The sequence below is a fragment of the Durio zibethinus genome, chromosome 10 (assembly GCF_047325235.1).
Source record: "Durio zibethinus cultivar Kanyao isolate XHJ-2024 chromosome 10, ASM4732523v1, whole genome shotgun sequence".
Classification (NCBI taxonomy): domain Eukaryota; kingdom Viridiplantae; phylum Streptophyta; class Magnoliopsida; order Malvales; family Malvaceae; genus Durio; species Durio zibethinus.
The window spans coordinates 25,836,396-25,856,051 of NC_143171.1; the positions used below are offsets into that span (position 1 = coordinate 25,836,396).

The 19,656-nt window shown below is 31.8% G+C and overlaps 1 pseudogene across 1 annotated transcript; it reads right to left on the reverse strand.

Annotated features, from left to right (window-relative positions):
- Window positions 1–7,383: 7,383 nt before the first annotated feature.
- Window positions 7,384–9,752, reverse strand: LOC149516612 (cullin-3A pseudogene; annotated as a pseudogene). Its single transcript, XR_016345862.1, has 2 exons — window positions 9,450–9,752; window positions 7,384–8,961 (listed from the first exon to the last, which is right to left on the reverse strand). The product of XR_016345862.1 is annotated as a cullin-3A pseudogene (transcript).
- Between the last annotated feature and the right edge of the window lie 9,904 nt (window positions 9,753–19,656).

The following is a 19,656-nucleotide window of genomic DNA, read 5'->3' on the forward strand; positions in this document are numbered from 1 at the left end:
GTTATCCAAAAAGCCTAATAAAATTGAATTCTTTGTAAGGATTTTTATTCTCTTTTTTTCTATTCATTTTATTTATTTATATTGCTAACTATGCCATTTATATGCATATGCATAACATGAGTTCTATACCCGAGCTTCATCCCTTTAGGAGGGAGTAAAGTACCTATGCTTTCGTGAGGTTCTAATGCTTCCACAGTAACTAGCGAAATACTCCCACTCAAATTGAACTTTTTTTGCTTGCAGCTTATAATGGGCGAGGATTAGAGTGCCTTACTAGTCTGTGATGGACAATGATGTAAAGAGCAATTTGAAAACCTTTATACTATTAACCTTAAACCACATATAGTGAGTATAAGGAACCTAACTTGTAGTTAGAGCCTTACTTTTCCCTTTCATAGAAAAATCCAACAGCTAAGTTACATTTTTACAATGATTGATTTTTTTTAGTAGGAATTAACTGTTGTTGTTGTATGAATTTTCATGATAATATGCATGTTAGTTGAATTTTTTTCTTTTATTTAAAACAAGATAACATTAGGCTGTATATATTTTTGGCATTCATTTCGCATGTGTTAATTTGAAATCATCTTAAGATTATTTTTATAATCTTTCTTTCATGACATGAGCATGTAGTAATATAAGCATTTTAATTTATAGTAATCAAAGGTTTAAGAATAGCTCAACCATTGACAAATTCAAGCCAACTTTCACATCACCAGTTTAATACTCGATTGCAAGCAAGGCAAATGGAACAGGAACAAAGTACCTGTATGGATAAAATCGAGAAAGCTCAAGATGAGATAAAATGGGAGTTAGCAAAAATGATGAAGATGTTAAAAAAATTATATAAAGGTAAAAAGTAAAAAAAAAACCCTAAATTCAAGTGAAAAATAAGATATCGTGGATCCTCTACACCCTTCGGGGTTTGGCCCAAATCAAGGCCAATCTTTTCAAAATACACAAGTCCTACGGATGCCATTTTCTAGGGCATATCCTGAAATGCCATTTCATAGCTACACAACCCTACTTTTAGGACAAACATACGATCCAATTGAGGTTCTTGATTTTGATGATCTTATAGAGAAAGAGGGATTGAAGATGAAGACTTCTAAAATGATAAAAGACCCGAGCATACAACAAATGAACCTTTTAGAATAGAGAGTACGAGCTATCAAAGGAATGGATTATTTTAGCTCTATAGATGCAGCTGAACTATGCTTAGTTCCAGATGTGGTCATCTCACCAAAATTTAAAGTCCTTGAATTTAAAAAATACGATGGAACAAAATGCCTGATAACTCATGTTACCATGTATTGTCGCAAAATGATTGTCCATGCTTATGATGAGAAACTACTGATGCATGTGTTTCAAGATAGTCTCGCAGACTCAACCGCGAGGTGATATGTCCAATTAGATCGAACACGTATCCAGTCTTAGAACAATTTGGCAAAGGCATTCATCACCCAATATCGACACGTTATAGACTTAGCTCCAGATCGCCTATCTTTACAAAGTATGAAAAAGAAACCTTCTGAAAGCTTCAAAAAGTATGCACAAAGATGAAGAGATATAACTACTCAAGTTCAACCACCTCTCACTGAAAAAAATAATAGTTTTATTTGTGAGTACTTTGAAGCCTTTATATTATGAAAAAATGTTTGGGAATGCCACCAAGAATTTTGTCAATATGGTGATCTTTGGGAAAACGATAGAGAATGCCATTAATAGTGGCAAACTTGAATAAGGAGAGACCTCTAGTACAAAAAAAGGTGGGATGTCTAAGAGAAAAAAAAATGAAGCTCAAGCCGTGAGTTTTGAAGGATAACAGTTTAAAAGTTATACCTCATACCCACAACCAGTATATCTTACCAATTATCCAATCATTAATCATGTTGCATCGCTCTCTTATCATCCTATTCCACACCTAGTTTTTTGATCAATTTTTTAGACAACTACATATGGGCTTGGTCCTATTACTACACCAGCTTCAATGCCTAATAAACAAGTGGATGGTTTGAAGAGATCTCGAAATAATCAAGAAAATGCCTACATTGACTCTATCCCTATGACTTACACTGAGTTATTCCTAAAACTAGTTTAAAATAACTTATATATTCAGTTATTCTAGAACTATTAAAGTCACCATATCCTTAATGGTATGATGCTAATGCCACATGTGATTACCATAATGGAAATGTTGGTCATTCTATAAAAACTTACCCTGCTTTCAAGCATAGGTGCAAAGTTTGATCTAAAAAAGCTTGGTAAGCTTCGATGAATCAAAAAAGTTAGATGACAGTAAAAACCATTCACTTGATCACACAGGGACATAATCTTGAGGAAAGACAAGGATGTTGATACTGACTGAAAATTGCTTGGATTTCTTTTAGAGTAATGCTAAGATTTTTATTATGTAATAAAATTTTATTTTTTATCATTTTAATAAAAGATAAAGATGATGCATTTTATTACATTTTCTCTTTCATCCATCCGCTATTCCATGTTTTGCTTTTTCATATCCTCTTGTTCTCATTCTCAAATTTCAAATGATGAATGTTTAGGTAAGGATAACAATAATTTTAAGATTTAATTTTGAAAACTCATTCACATTTATCTAAAAAAACTATTTGAATAAAGAAAGTAAGCTGCTAGCAAATAAACGTGTCTTAAAGATATGCAATTCTTCATAAAGATTCATAAGTTTATTTTGATTCAATAGATGATGTTCAAAGAAAGCATTTACATTTGAGATGAAAAATGATCATCTTTCTTTTACCATTTGAAAAACCATTCATTGCTACCTCTTTGGGCTTATTATGATTTTTTTTCTAAAAAATCCCAATCAAGGATCATCTTTTACACTGAGAGGTAATTTTTTTTTGAAAAAAAAAGATAAAAGATCACAAAAAGTTTCAAAGATAGAAAGCAAAAAAGATAAAAAAAAAAAGCAAAATAAAAAAAAGATAAATAAATGCCACACATGATTTGAGGTAAAGTAATGAAAATCTTTTTGTAAGGAATGAATGAATGAAAAAAGAAAAAGCAGTGAAATTATGAGAAATGGAGCCAAATGCCAAGCTGCATCAAATGATGAGAAATTATCTTTTGGTTTTGAACCTTTTAAACACATGTTTTGAGCCTATTATATCTATTTCTTTCATGACCTTCTTATGGCCTACATTACAACCTTTAAAAGTTTATTTGGATCAAATATGAATGCTCAAATTGAATAATCATATGTTAAACTAAAGCATGCTCATGATGGAATGACAGAATCATACTTCATTGCTTTAGAGATTGATGTGGAAGACATATCAATAATGGGTGAAAGAAAAAAGAAAGAAAAAAATGAAAAAATGAAATAATAAGAAAAATGAAAAAATGAAAATTGAGAAAAAAAAAGACTCAAATTGAAAACCTGAAGGTACGATTTAGGTAGAAAGACATCTGAGCTGAAAACCAGAATAACAGCTCAATATATGGAAGATCAATATCATCTAAAGATCTTTTGAAACTTGGGTAAAATGTGAGAGCTCAAAATAATTTTGAAAGTAAATGGAATGAGTTTTTGAAAAAAAATCCTGGATTAATGTTAGAAATTATTTGAATATTCATTATTTGGATATTATTATACCATTCAAACACTTACCCTAGCAACATGCTTTGAATTTGATTCTTGATCTATTTATTTTTGTACTAGACTTGTTTTTGTATTGATTTCTTTTTCTTTTAATTCACCTTACCCTTACTCATTTTTGCATCTTTAAAATAAATCAAGAAAATATATGATTGCATTGTACTTGTCATGAATTGAAATAATAATCAATGAATGACAATATTCATAAAAGATTCATGCATTCTTTTGAAAAGAAATCCATGATAACAAGGGTAAAAAAATGAAAAAGTTGATTTGAAAAGGCAAATGTGGTACCCAAGTGGTGAATATGGGGATGGATCAACCAATATAATATGTAAGTTGTGACCCAATACTGAAAATAACATGGATCAGTTAACGAAATTGGTAAAGTGATTCTGAAAATGTTACCGCTAGAAAGTTAAAAAGGAAATGTGAGATATTTGAGTCTTGAGAACCTTATTACCATAAAAAATTAGAATGTCATGGTGTTGATTTTATTGATATTTGCATTACTTTGCATTTGCATCATGGTTTAATCAAGCACTTGCATCATGTAGTGAACATATGAATCATGGTTTAGAGTATGACATCTGAATTGTTGTGAGAATCTAAATTATTGCATTTGCATCATTGAGAAGGCATTCGCATCGTTATCATACAAAATTTTAACTTTGGTAAAGGAATTTTGAACTTTAAAACTTCAAAAAATAATTTGATAAGATTGTTAACAAGGAAAACATCCCAATTTTTTAAAGTTGTGAAACCTTTGAAGAAACATTTTCAATGATGAGGATAATTTGTAAAACCTTCAACAATAATCTCTAATGATTCAAATGAGAATCCTTTAGTTTTAAAATTTTTTTTTATGTGAATACCCATAGTTTTTGAATCAAAATCTTGAAAATTTTGGATGAAATTCTAAAATCTTTGAATGAGAACCTTTGAAACTCTAGTTGTGAATCTCTAGAAGTTTTTTCAAATGCAAAATCCAAAAATTTTATGAATCTTTAATCTGAAAGTCTTACGAACCTCCAATTCTTGTAAATTTGAATACCTTACGAATCTTCAATTCTTGCAAATTTGAAAACTTTGTGAATCTCCAATTCTTGTGAATCTGAAAGTTTTTACGAATCTTCATTTCTTGCAAATCTAAAAGCCTTGTGAATCTCTAATTCTTGTGAATCTGAAAGTTTTTGTGAAACTTCAATTTTTACGAGTCTGAATGTCTTATGAATATCCAATTCTTGCGAATCTGAAAGCCTTGCGAATCTTTAATTCTTGTGAATATGAAAATCTTACAAATCTCTAATTCTTACGAATCTGAAATTTTTGTGAATCTTCAATTATTGCGAATCTTTAAATTGCAAACCTTTAAACTCTAAATTTGTGATTTTTTTTTAACTCAACTGTGAATCTTTGAGTTTAAACTTGCATTATGAATTTTCGATTATAAAATTTTTGAATACTTCAAATCGTGAACCTTTGAAGTTTTGAAATTTTGTAATTGTTGTAAAGACTTCAGTTCCATTCAGGTCATTTTGTTTCGGATTTCGACCTATGCTAAATTTTTTTCAATTCAATCTAGGTCATTTTAATTTCGACTTATGTCAAATCCTTCTTCAGCTTTGTCCAAGTTATTCATTTCAGACCTCAGTTCAGTCCAAATCATTCTATTTTAGATTTTGACCTATACCAGATCCTTCTTTGCTTCAGTCCAAGTTATTTCAAACTTTGGTTCGATTCAGGTCATTACGTTTCTGGATTTCACCTTGTGCTAAGTCCTTTTTTGACTTAGTCCAAGTTGTTCATCTTGAATTCTGGTTCAATCTAAATTTTTATGTTTTCAGACTTCGTATTAGTCCAGCTTGTTCTTTTCTGGAATAAGGTTACGATAAATGTTTACATCTTTATATAATTTTTGTTTCACAGAAATTATGCAAAAAGGAGCAATTATAGACACTCATTTTTTTAAACCTTTTTTTTTATAAACTTCAAATAAAATAAATAAAAAGATAAAATAATTTTAAAAAACAGAAAAGATAAAACTGGTGATAAGATTTGATTTAAAATTTAATTGCTTTTTGAAATTAAAATCCAAATTGAATGGGATAGAATGCTCAATTTTAAACTGAGATCTTATCTTCATCACCATTATTTAATCCATTGACAAACCACCAAAAAGGAGGCATGCACTGTTGACCAAGTTACAAAAGAGCAAGCTAGTTCATTTGTGTTAATTTTATTTAGATTTATTAGTTCATGTGTTGCTGTGCAAATTCGATTGGCGCCTGATGAGTTTACATATGTTTTTAAGAGGTTCAAGGACCAAGTGCTATTGCTTGAGAAGCCCTTATATGGGGTAGTGCCATTGCTGACCACTTTTTGAAAGCTTCAGTCATCTACTAAATATTTGACAACTTTACATCTGGAGTTTTTTTTGCTTTATTTGTTGGCAAAGTACTATAAAACTGGTTTTTCCATTCTGAAAGAAGATATTATCAAGGTTGATCAACCCAAAGAGTAATTACACAGAAAGATCAGGTGATAAGGAATACTAACAAGACAAAGAAAAACAACAAAGCAATGTTAGAAACAAAGAAGCAAATTTTTGGGGTTTCATTTGCATTTTATCTAGCAAGTTTTGGGTTTCCAAATTAGTGAGGAAAGAGCCAAAAACAATGAGGAGAATATATCTCAAGGGTGGTGGTGATCGACGCAACAAGGAAATTGAGTTCAGATTCATCACTTCCCTGAACAGATTCACACGAAGCAAGTAGGTTTTCTAAAAAATCTGTACCAAAATCCAAGACGACGAGACTGAGAAGAATCTCACGACAAGTTTCAAAGCAAACCGATGATCGAACATCAGTGAATGGTCGATGACAATCGAAGACAAAGGTGATTGTGGCATTTTGCTGAAATCTTGTGGAGTTCCTAACCAATGTCCGTCCTTTCTTAGAGAAAAAGGCAGAGCAAAAAACGTAGAGAGAGAAGAAAAACTTGTAAAATTAAGGGGAAAGCTTAAAGAAGGCCTTTATAGCTTTGATAAAACGGTGCCATTTTAGCTAAAGAAAGTGGGTTCCCTTTGACTCGTTTTAAGGATCCGCACATCAAACGCTGGGCGCCCTTGCCCAGTCACTCGACCCGATCTCTGTCCCAGTCCAGCTTTGAGCCATTTGAGCTATAAGCCGAGCCGTGGCAAGTTTTAAGAGTCGAGCCATGAATTGCTTTGAGGTATTCTTTTTCTATTTTTATTAGTTTGCTTATTATTTATCAATTATTTTTTTTAAATGAATAAATAAATAAATAAAATATTTTTAAAATGTATTTTTGAGAAAAAATTGAAAGTATTAATTTTTCTTAAATATAAAAATTTTAAAAAAAAATTTGAAAAAAAATTAAAAGTATCAATTTTTCTTAAAAATAAAAAAATTATTTAAAAAAAAAAGTTTTTTTGAGGAAAAGTTGAAAATATTAATTTTTTTTGTATAAAGATATGAATTTTTTTTAAAAAAAAAAATAATAAAAGAGATCCCCATGAAAGGTTAAGAGTCATCTTTTTTTTCTTTGAACATTTTTTAATTTTAAATAATCTGACGACGAAATCTCTGCAAGAAAAACAGTAATTTTTTTGTGTACTCTTGAGGTAAGAGGATTTTTTTAATTTTCTGTCAAAAGTATTGGAATCAATTAAAAATAATTTTTAATAATTAATTACTTGGTAAAAATTTTAAAACTTAATGAATAATATGAAATAAAGCTGGTATCATTTTTTTATGGGTATCACGGGGGTGCTATATCCTTTCTCACACATAATTGTACTTATGAACCTAATTCTAATTTCGCAGACATTAAATCTACTTTTTAAGGATACTTAAGTTAAACTTAGGAGATAGATTCAACTAAGTGACCAATCGCACGTAAATAAAAAAAGATTAGTGGCGACTTCTCAAGTCAATGTCTAACGATAGATCTACGGATCTAAACATTATGACACTCACTATTGCTGCCTCAATCTGTGGTTCCCTATCTTCTTCCACTTTCTGCCTTAGTTTCTTGATTTTCAGGCTCAGAATCCCTTTGTGCAACCACAGTGCCTATCTTGACCTTGATAAATTTGCTTGTAAACTTCTCATTCAAAAGAAAGGTATCAGTGTCAGTATGTCCTTGCTCATAGGTTCCTTCCGCAGCACATTTTTCCCTTAACACAGGCAAGTGACTGCAAGCACCTCTTTAAGTCTGAGACTGGTATCCCTGTGGCCTGCTCGATCTCCTTATAGCTCAGTTGATCAGCATTGTTGAAGAGCATAAGGACACACATCTGGTACGTGGAAACATTCAGTTCATGCTTCTGACCCTTACCAAAGGTTGCCTTCAAATCAGCCGTACCCATGTTTGTTTGCCAAGACAACCTCCGCCCAGTATGGGTCCCAATGTAATAATTACGGAATTTCTTACTTATGCCCAGAATTTCAGCAGGAAGGTTGCACGTAGTAATGGGTTGAGCTGGCCAAGATCCAGTAGTGAGGACCTGTACAGAAAGTGTGGGGCCATCCCCTATATATGAACCACGACTTGCGTGGAAACCTTGCATCGTATCCTGTGATGTCTTCATGTCTGTGAACATACCCTCCAATTTCGAAGTAAATTGATACCCACACCCTGTTTTGAGCTTAACAATCAATCTTCTTTCTGCATCATCAGAGACGGTCTTCCTTGAAAGATGCCTTTTGGCCAAGTGTTGCTTGTAATACTTCTCAAAAACATCTTTCTCTTGAAGGTAACGGAAGAGCATCATCACCTTGTCAAGTGCCAGCTCCACATCCTCTTCAGTAACCTCCCTCAAACCTTTGCGAACCTTGTCATCTACAAACAAAGAGATGAATTCTGGAGACCCAGAATTCAGATTGGTGAAATATTCAAAAGAGGAATTTAATGCATTTTGAAAAGTCTTGTCATTGTTAAATGCTGAAGTGATAATCTTGTCATGTTTATCCTTTAAATCCAACAAAAGTTGCACAAAATCCACAGGATCCTTTAGCCTTTCTGGATCCGATCGGTAACTAGCTGCTTACCAGCATCACAAATGTATGAAGTCATGACATCTTTGATTAAAACAAGCCCATTGGGTACCCGACGAAACAAGCAATACATCCTTCCTAGGTCCTTATATTTGTGATCAACAATCATATTAACCTTTATGTGGCCCTTTCTGAAGAACCAGTTGTGGCATCTGCATCAGCCAGTTACTTGGCCATCCTCACAACAACTTAGACAACTCTCAAACTCGAGCTCTGTTTGCTAGGGTCATCAGCCTTCATCTTCTGGATGTATAAATTACAGAATACCATTAACGGCAACACTTTCCACACCATTTTCAAATTTCAATATCCAAGAAGGTAATGCCAAGTTCAAAATCAGAACCCAACTGCTTATCGTACCACCGATAATTCATTACTCCAATTAGTACCCACAAACAACCTATATTCTTGTTTCCTTATTTATAGATGTTGCTGGCATTTGAACACTAGAGCCTTAATTCTATAGACAATGGAGTAAGAAACTTAACAAATTCAGTGTCTTGGCAACTCATCATCGCCTAATACGTAGATTACTCAACTCACCTTCCTCAAGAGTTACTTTTAAATTCTCAATTGTTCAAGAATATTATTACCGGAAAATTCTCAAAAAATTAAACTAAAATTCAGATAAATTTCAACGCACAATCAAAACACTTAAACAATAGGCACATAATGAAAACAAAATCACATCAAAAATTCTAAAAAAAGGGGAAAGAAACAAAAATCCTAACCTGTAAAGCTCTTCAAAGCTAAGCCCACTAGCATTGTGATTACAAATTTCATGAACAGCATGTTCCAGAACCTTCCATGACTTCTCTGCATATTTTGGATCAACTACCACCCTATGCTTAAACGCTTCTATTTGAAACGTTTTTTTCTTCTGAGCATTCTTTTTTTTTTCTTGCTTTTTGTCAATTTTCTTTACCAAAATCAAAAACCCACCTTGAATCCGACCTGATTAACCTTTGAAACCCGGAATTTGATATGAAAGTTTGATATTGAGTTTCGGTTCTTCTCTTTCTTTCTTCTCTTTATTCTTTATTTCCACTTTATGGAGTGTTTAAATTACCTTTTGCTTAGTTGCTTATGTATTGCTTACAATTCACATCGAAAGAATGTATGAATAAAAATTAATATATTTAAAAATTTAATTTTAAATTTATAAGATATTTTTTGTGGGATAAGACGTGAAATCTTTGGATCAAAGTAAATAATATCTCGTAAGATAGGTGCGAGTCTCTACAAATAGTATCAGAGCGATCACCAATCGATAACCGTAAAAGTCCCTAAGTGTTACAGATGAAGCTGTGTAGACACCAAATTTGTCTAGCCTTTTCAGTTAAGTATTGTATTAAAATTCGTCACAGATATTAGGTTTTCAGACCCAAGCCTAATTCCGATTTGACTGGACTCTAAGCTCGATTTTGACTCAATTGGACTCCAAGCCGATTTTGATTCAACTAGATTTCAGGTCCAATTTGATTCAATCAGGCTTGAAGCCCAATCTCATTATTTAGGCCCAAAACATATTTACATTTTATTTTATTTTATTTATTTTTATTTTAATATTTATCAATTAAATAGAAAATACAACAAAAAAATTAAATATTAAAAAATTATTAAATTAAAAAAATTAATTAATTAAAAAAAAGAGATAAAACAGAATGCTGGTGTACGACGCCACCGCCGTCCTTGTCCAGCCCTCTTCCTGATCCCATATGATCCAACCACCCTTACCCAGTCCCATCAGACCGTGACCCTTGTAAACACCCACCAAACCAGCACCAAACCAGCCACCTCTATTTTCATTCTTACAGCCACCCCCTACAGCCTTAGACCACCCACTATACCAAACACAAACCAAGCCCTATAAAGAACCTAGCTTCATCCCCTTCTGGTCTCTCTCTCGAACACATCTTCAATAAACCCAAAGCACCAAACTCCATCCATCAAAAAATAAAAATAAAAAAACAAAAAAGCCAGAACAAACCCACAAAAACAAAACAAAACATAGTCATCCCTTTAGGGATGAGCCTCAGCTCCAAAGCCACTTATACCAAAAAAAAGATCATCAATTAATCTTAAAAAAAAAAGATCATCAGTTAATCTTCAAAAAAAAAAAGAGAATACAAAAAACTTTAAACCCCAATCTATACCGATCGAGATTTTTCTCATGAAAAGGACAATGGATCTAAGCTCAAAAGGTCGAAAGGAGCTTTTCCATGAATTTTAGAATTTTTTGGTCACCGATGACGACTACTGGCGGTGACCCATACGGTGGCCAACGTGGTGGCACGGCACCGGACTCTGACCAAAGTTAGAGAGTTTAGAGAGTTGAAGAATTTTTTTTTTTTAAAAGGGGAAGAAATGAGTTAAAAAAAAGGGGTCTTTTATAAGAAAACAAAGAAACAAAACAACGTCGTATAGAGTAGGAAGGATCCGTGCGTGCCCGATTACCAAACCTGAGATCTGCGCAAACCGACCCATCAACCCACTTCAGCCAGCCATCAGCCGATCCAAACGAACCGTAGTGAATCGGTTTGGACCGGTTTGAACCCCTACAAACAGAACCGACCAGATCAACCGTTAACCAGTCCGATTCAAGTATTTTTTTAAAAAAAAATTTATTATTTTTATTTTTATATACTATTTATTTATATCATTTTTAACATTATTATTATTGTTACTATACATACTTTAAAACTTTTAGAGTTTATTAAAATAAATACTTTTTGTTTTATAGTAATAATTAACAATAATAGTAATTAAATGACAATAACAATAATAATAATGTTTTAAAAACTTTTAATTTCTTTTTTTTAATAATCCAAGTATTAAATAAAAAATATAAAATATGCATAATAAATAAATAAAAACTTTTCTCTCCCTAGATATTGAAGAGAATACAATCATGCTTTAAATAATGATAATTCTGCCTAGATGTTGAAAAATTATTATTAAAAAATATATTAAATAGATTAATATTAACTTTATAATAAAAAATTTATTTTCTTGAAATTTTCAGAAATCAAATTTGCTCTGATAGTCCATCTAGATGTTAAGGATTTTTAAATATGTTCGCGTTCTTTTAAAATCTCAAAAATCAAAACTCTGAAATTAAAACCCTAAATCCTTCAAACCCTAAAATCCAAACCATAAATTTCAAAATCTAAAAACTGAAACGCTAAAATCCAACCCCAAACACTCCAAACCTTAAAATCAAAACTCCAAACCTTCACACCCCAAAACTGAACCACAAACCTCCAAACCTTAAAACGAAACCCTAAATCTTCTAAACCCTAAAATTAAATCCCAAACCTCCAAACCCTAAAATTAAATCCTAAACCTTCTAAACCTTAAAAACAAAACCTTAAACCCTCTAAACCCTAAAATCAAATCCCTAAAACATCAAAATCCTAAACTCAAAACCTTAAATCCTCTAAATCCTAAAACCAAAACCTCAAATCTCAAACCCTAAAATCAAAACCCAAATTTCAAACCCTAAAATTAGAAACCTAAACCCCAAAATCTGAAACTTGAAACCCTAACCCTAAAATCCAAAATCTCAAACCCTAAAATCCAAAACCTAAAAATTCAAATTTCTAAAAACCCCTAAAATCCAAAATCCCAAACCCTAAAATCCAAAACCTAAAAATCCAAAAATCTAAATACCTAAATTTGATACGTAATTTTGAATCTTCAAAATCTTAAAGCCCTAACCTTTAAAACCTCAACTTAAGCTCTAACCAAAATCATTTCAAAATCCTAAGGACACATGTGAAAATCTCACTTGAAGTAATTTATTCCTAAATGTCGCCTAGATGATGAAATATTTAGGAAACTTTATTTTATTAAGTTTTTCATACGAATTCCTAATTCTCATTAATAATGGGACTAATTAATAATAAAAGTATAATAGTAAATTGAGATCTTAAATATAAATAGTCGCACTTAAGCTTTACCCAGATGTTGAAGAGTTAAGGTAGTCTCATCACATTTAAGAATCCATTTTTTTTTAAATTGCACTTATCAACCATGGGCATAAATGCATCACTATATTATTGTTGACGCTCATTTTGTATTTTTTTGTCTTTAATTTTTATTTGTTACCTGACAATACCATTATTTATTTCTTCTTATAAAATATCGTACAAGACAAAAATATATATATTTTAAAGTTGTGATGTTATAAAATAAAACAAAAATAACATTCTGAAGGAAATAATTTTTGGTATTCTGCCTAAATGTTAGAGAGTCACCAACAATAATCTTTCACAAATAGTGTTAGTTTTTTTTTAAGGAATATTGTGTTAAATCTTAAACGAAAAGAGCTATTTTAAATTCTGCCTAGATGTTGAAGAATTTTAAGATAATTCTTTAATTTAAAGATTTCTTCAATATTCCTAAAAAAAAATTTTAACCAAAATTTATTTTTTTTAAGTAAAGGAAATTAGTGTTAAATTTCAAATTGAAACCATTTTTATCCAACATCGAAAATAACGTATAATTAAATGGTACCAATTTATGGGCGTTGTGGGGGTGCTAATCCTTCTTTACACGTAATTGACTCTCGAACCCAATCAAATTTTCATATATCAAAATTTATCTTTTTAATAAACTTTAAACTCACTTTTATAGTTTTATTAAAAAGATAAATTTTTAGGTGGCCAATCACACCCTAACAAAGATTGGTGGCAATTCCCCTTTTATTTTTCCCTACTTTAAATTCTTTTATATCTGACAGTCCCAAAACCATTACGACAGCTTGGCCATTCCACTAGGAACATAAATTAGTTTAGAGTCAGGCCAAAATTTTAATTTTGCGTTATTGGCAATGGTTGGATTTAATTGGTTTTATTTGTTATTTAATTTAATTTTTTTATTTTATTTTTCAAAACTATAAAGGTTAATGAATAAAATAAATTGTATGTTAGTTATTACTTTATTTTGATTTTGTGTTATAATTTATTTATGTTATGTTGATTAATATATCACTTTGCACACATTTTGCATATTCATTTGCATGCATGAGCTCTAGACCCAGGCTCTATTCCTTTTAGGAGGAAGTGAAGTAGCTATGTTCTCATAAGGTGATAACCTTTGCATTTGCTAGCAAAACACTTTCACTCAGATTGAACCTTTTCTGTTAGTAGCTTGTAATAGGTGAGGATCGAAGAGTCTTGTTAGTCTATAATGGACGATGATGTGAGGAATAGTCTGAGAACTTTTAGACACATAAATCTTAACTCGACATATAGTGAGTCGTAGTGTCCAACCTTAGAATAGAGCCATGATGTCCTTTTACGAGAAAATTACATAAAACTAGGACACTATGTATATTTTGTTACATCATATACTATACTTGTTTGTTTATTTACTCATTTATTTATTTATTTGTTTTATTTACATTATTGATTTGTTTAATTTTTTTGTTGTCTTCAATTTTGTTGCATACATCATATATGTACCATATTTCTTAGAGGGTATTGTTTTAGACTAATCTTCAACAAGAAAAACTTTCAGAAAGCATAAAGGATGTCATCCATGTGTAACAGCTACTTAGAGGTTAAGAGCCAATCAGAAAGTACTTAGGGAAAGAAGAAAATTATTTAGTAGATGGTCATATATCAGTGCTGCCACAGTTAGTGCATGTAGATCTCAATCATAATGATATATCAAAATTGAAAGTTATTTGGGAACAATGGAAAACAGAGAGAAATGAATCTTTTTTCAAGAAATATGAGGATATGACACTGTTTATGTCAAAAAGATTGATGAACAGCTAATAAGAGTCACAGTATAATTTTGATATCCATATTATCGATGATTTATGTTCAACCAAGAAAACTTGACCCCCACGTTTGAAGAATATTTATCTTTACTTCAAATAGAGTCTGTAAATCAAGATAAGATCTATTGGAAGGAGCAAAAAATCACTGAATATAGAAAGAAGTTAGCCAAGATCATACAAGTAGGGGTTGAGGAGATAAACAAGCATAAAAAAGAAAAGAATGAGGTTGATACTATTCCATCAGCTTTTCTGTTTGAGTATGTAAAAAAGTATATTGATACTGATCAGGGATTGGATTTGTTTGCTTTGGCCGTGTATGTATTGATGATATTTTCTAAGGTGTTAGGACATATAGAAGTATCAGTGGTTGATTTTTTTGAACAATTGGATAAAGGTATAAACCTTTTACTAACTATTTTGGCAAAGACTGTTAGATCATTTAATTTTTATCGAATGAAGGATGAGGGGCGATTTATAGAGTGTGTTCAGTTACTTTTTATTTGGCTTAGAAGTCACTTTTAGGGAAAAGAAAAGACATTGTTTTGGCCATTCTCCGCTCTTTTCATTTTCATCAAAGAGTTTGTTGCTAAAAAATGAAAGAAAAATTAGACAAAAAGTTAGTGGATGTCATTCTTTCTATAGCTCACTAGTGATGATGTAACATGGAAGGCACCATGGATGCTTCTTATGGCCATCTTGTATAATTATATAGATGAGTCATGGGTATCTTTTTTAGGAATATAAGGCATAATGAGTTATGTACCTCTATGGTTCAAAGATAATATGACTCACAGTAGTTCATCCCTATGACTCATAGACTCAGTTCACTCGAGTTTGATTATGAGGCACCCGGTTACATGAAAAGTGTTCGTGAAATCATCAAAACATGAAAACAGGTCAACTGAATGAGTCCAGCTAGATTTACAAATAATGTTACAGTAGGTTACCTTACATGAAAAATGAAAAAGATTAATGAAATTAAGCCTCTACCAGTCTATGTTTCAAAAAAGTTACCAACTCCTATTTCAGTATCGGTATTGTCAACTTTTGAGTTTGTCCAATGAGAGTTTGAGATTGAAAAAAAAAAGGTTAAAGAAAGAGAATATGGCTATGATAGATCAAGTTAACCAACTAAGATATAATTTGATGATAAAAGATGATGCAGTATAGAAGTTGACCAAGAAACGAAAGGTATTGAAAGAAGATCTACAAAATTTGCATCAAGAAAATAAAAAATTGAGGTTGAACAGTAGACCTTTGAAGGGATCCAAAAAAGATATAAAAAAATTAAGAGATATGGTGGAGTATTGAAAGATAGAGCTCGAGAGAATAAAAAAGTGATCTCTGCACTCACCAAAGAACAACATGAATAGAAAGAAAGAAAAACTTTTAGGAGCTTCTGAAAAAGTAGTGAGGGGCTAAAAAGAAAATGAAAAGCTAAAAGTCAAACTAAGAAAGGAATTGAATAGGAACTCCTATTTGCAAAATGAGAAAAAAGCTTTAGAGCAAAAATTAATAAGCTTGGATCTTCAATTGACAAGCAATCAGAGTCACATAGACAAGATTTTGGCTGAATAACAAGAGAAAAAAGATTATTGGGCTGGCACTTACAACATAAAAGTGGATGCTCAAGAGATGTGAAAAGCAGAAAGTTTAGAAGGACAGCAATACATTGAACATTTGACTACTCAAATCTACAAGGCTATTCAAAAAGCAGGTAACATGGTAAAAAGGGCAGAAGCACTGGAACAAGAGATCATATTGACCTAAGGCTATAGTCAGAGACTATTGAATTTCTTGTGTGTAACTAAGGAGCAATATGCTCAAATCAAATATTTTTATGATTTTAATGCAAGGATGATTGAATGATGTATAAAGACTTTCATGATTAATGAAAGTTTTTTTTTGTTTCAATTGATCCAAGACAATACTCCAATTTGCATTACATTCATTTCATGCATGCATTTTAATAAAAGTAAATATTAACAACAATAACAACAATATTATATCATGCAATCTAATTCATGGTTAATAAACTAAGATTCAAGGATAGCAAAGTCAAGAAATCTAAATCTATCAATTTCGTATAGATATAATACTTATTCTCAGACTCAAGCTATGAAAGAAGATAATACAGTCAGATTTGAAAAGGTTAAAAAGGCATATGAATAGATACAAGAAAAAGTGATGGAAATACAACAAAGTATCGAAGCACAAATGGTTAAGCTAAGACAACTATTGTCTGGTTCATTGAAAAGAAAAGAAGTCGTTGGCACGTCTAGGATAGGGGAAAAGGTTAATATGGAAGAGCCATTATACCCTTCGAGATTTACCCCACCTTAAGCTCAAGTTCAAGCTCTTTAAAGTATACACATACGACCACCAAGTGTGCAACCATACCCCTATATCAATTATTTAGCAAGTCAACAACCGACTCACTTGAATACTAATTCGGGACCTATCCCAATCAATCCCATCATGGTGCCAAATCTTGATGACCCTATTGAATAGAAAAAGTCTCGAGAAATGTTGAAGCCTGTTATAAATTCAGAAATGTGTAACAAGTATGATTAACTTGAAGAGAGGCTCAAAGCAATAGAAGAAAATGACATTTATGGGGTTGTTGACGTCAATGAGCTGAGCCTGGTTCCTGACTTGGTTATTCTGCCAAAATTCAAAACTCTAGATTTTGAGAAATATGATAAAACAAAGTGTCCTTCTATCCACATTACCATGTTCTATCGAAAGATGATAAGACATACCCATAATGACAAACTCCTGATACACTATTTTCAAGATAGTTTAATTGGATCAGTAGTGATATGGTATGTGCAGTTAGACTAGAGTAAAATCCATACGTGGAAAACTTAGCCAAAATTTTTTATTGCTCAATATAAACATGTCCTTGATATAGCCCCTGATAGGCTGTCATTACAAAATATAGAGAAGAAATCAATGAAAACCTTTAAAAAATATGCACATCAGTGGAAAGATGTAGTGATCCAAGTTCAACCACCACTGACTAAAAAAAAGATAACTGCACTATTTGTTAACACACTAAAAGCCCCATACTATGATAGATTGGTAGGGAATGCCACGAAAAACTTCTCAGACATGGTAATTTCATGAGAGATGATAGAAAACACTATAAAAAATGACAAAATTGAAAGGCCTGAAAAGAAAACAGTAAGTTTAAAAAAGAAAAAGTAGGAGACACATGCTGTCGCTCATAGAAATCCCTCGTACCATCCTTTTGTCCCATATATTCCAAACCATCCATACCCTCCTTACTACCCTGCCACCATCCAAATTTTTTAACAACCATATCATTATTGAGCACCCCAACAACCACTGGCCAGATCAAACTTTAGTCCTCAACCATCCAATTACACCTCTGCACCTCCAACTCGACCATTTGCCTAACCAACCTACCCAAACAATAATAAAAGAAACTCACAAAATAATAACAATTGAGAAAGACCTCATTTTGACCCAATTTTTATGTTTTACACTAATTTATACCCTCAATTAGTGAGAGGTCATCTTATCACTCTTTCATATATGAAACCATTAAAACCACCTTACTTAAGTTGGTATGACCCTAATGTTAAGTGCGATTATCATTACGGAGTTACAAGATACTCTACTAAAAATTGCACGATATTTAAACATAAAGTGCAAGGTTTGATAAATGATGGGCTCTTAACTTTTGACACCAAATTCAAGTCAAGTGTTAGTGGAAACCATTTGTCAGATCACATCGAAGGGAAAATTAATATGGTACGTAAGAGAAAAGATGTGAGGATTAAAAGATGCGTGAAAGAAATAAAGAACCCTTTTGAAAGGGTGTATGACTGTTTATATGAGACATGCATGATTCAACTGTTATTTTTAGATAGCAATAGAAGTCATTAAAACCTCGACCGTTTTTGTAAGTACCATAAAAGATCGAATAAACATTCGATCCAAGGTTGTGAGGTCTTTAAACTAATGTTGCAGAGCTTAACGGTTGAAGCCATCATTGAGTTTTATGATGAATATGATGAAAGCAGTATGAATACAATGGGTGACGAGCATCCTGGTAAGTCTTTTATACCCAAACCTTTCACTGTCTACTATAATGAGAAATCAAAGCCCATAACTGAGAAAGCCATCTCCTCTTTTAAGACATCAATGACCATTTATGTCTCTAGCTCATTCTTTTATCAGACAGATAAAGTAGTCCCATAGAGATATGATTATGATATAGTGATACAAGGGTCTGATGTGACATCAAATAATCCAAGTATGGGGAATACTACCAACATAGCAAGAATAGGAAGAATGACTCGAAGTAGTTAAATTTGCATTCTCGAAATATCATAAAGGACTAGAAAAAAAAAAGGTAAGATAAAAAAAAAAGACATAAGGGAAAGCCAAAATTCTCAATCGATGGTCAGCTCGAAAGTATAGATTAACAAACTGATATTAGAAAAAAAAAGCTTGTGAGTTTCTAAAGATCATTAAGCATAATGAGTACAGTGTGGTTGACCAATTAAATAAATTGTCAGCTTATATTTTTTTATTGTCACTATTGTTGAACTCTAAGCTTCATATGAATGCTTTGCTGAAAGTACTCAACCAAGCTTATGTCGAGCATAACATTTCTATTGAGAAGGTAGATCACATGGCTGAGAATATTATAGCCCTGAATTTTATCACCTTTAATGATGATGAAATACTTCTTGAAGGATGAGGTTGCATTAAGGCCTTACATATTATTGTAAAGTGTAAGACCCACACTATGGCCTAAAGTTTTGATTGACAATGGATCATCCATTAATGTCATACCTTTCATGACATTAACAAGACTCCCGATAGACCCCTCTCACATCGAAATAGTCATATGGTTGTAAAAGCATTTGATGAAGCATGAAAAGAGGTAATTAGTGATATAGAGATCCCATTGTAGATTGATTCTTGTACTTTCAACATCTTATTTCAAGTAATGGATATAACTTCTACAGATGGTTGTTTATGGGAAAGACTTTGGATTCACACGACCAAAATTATACCTTTATCTTTACACTAAAAGGTAAAATTCGTCATGAAAGAAAAATAAATCTATATAGATGATGAAGAGGATTTATTAGTAACAAAGACCTTAA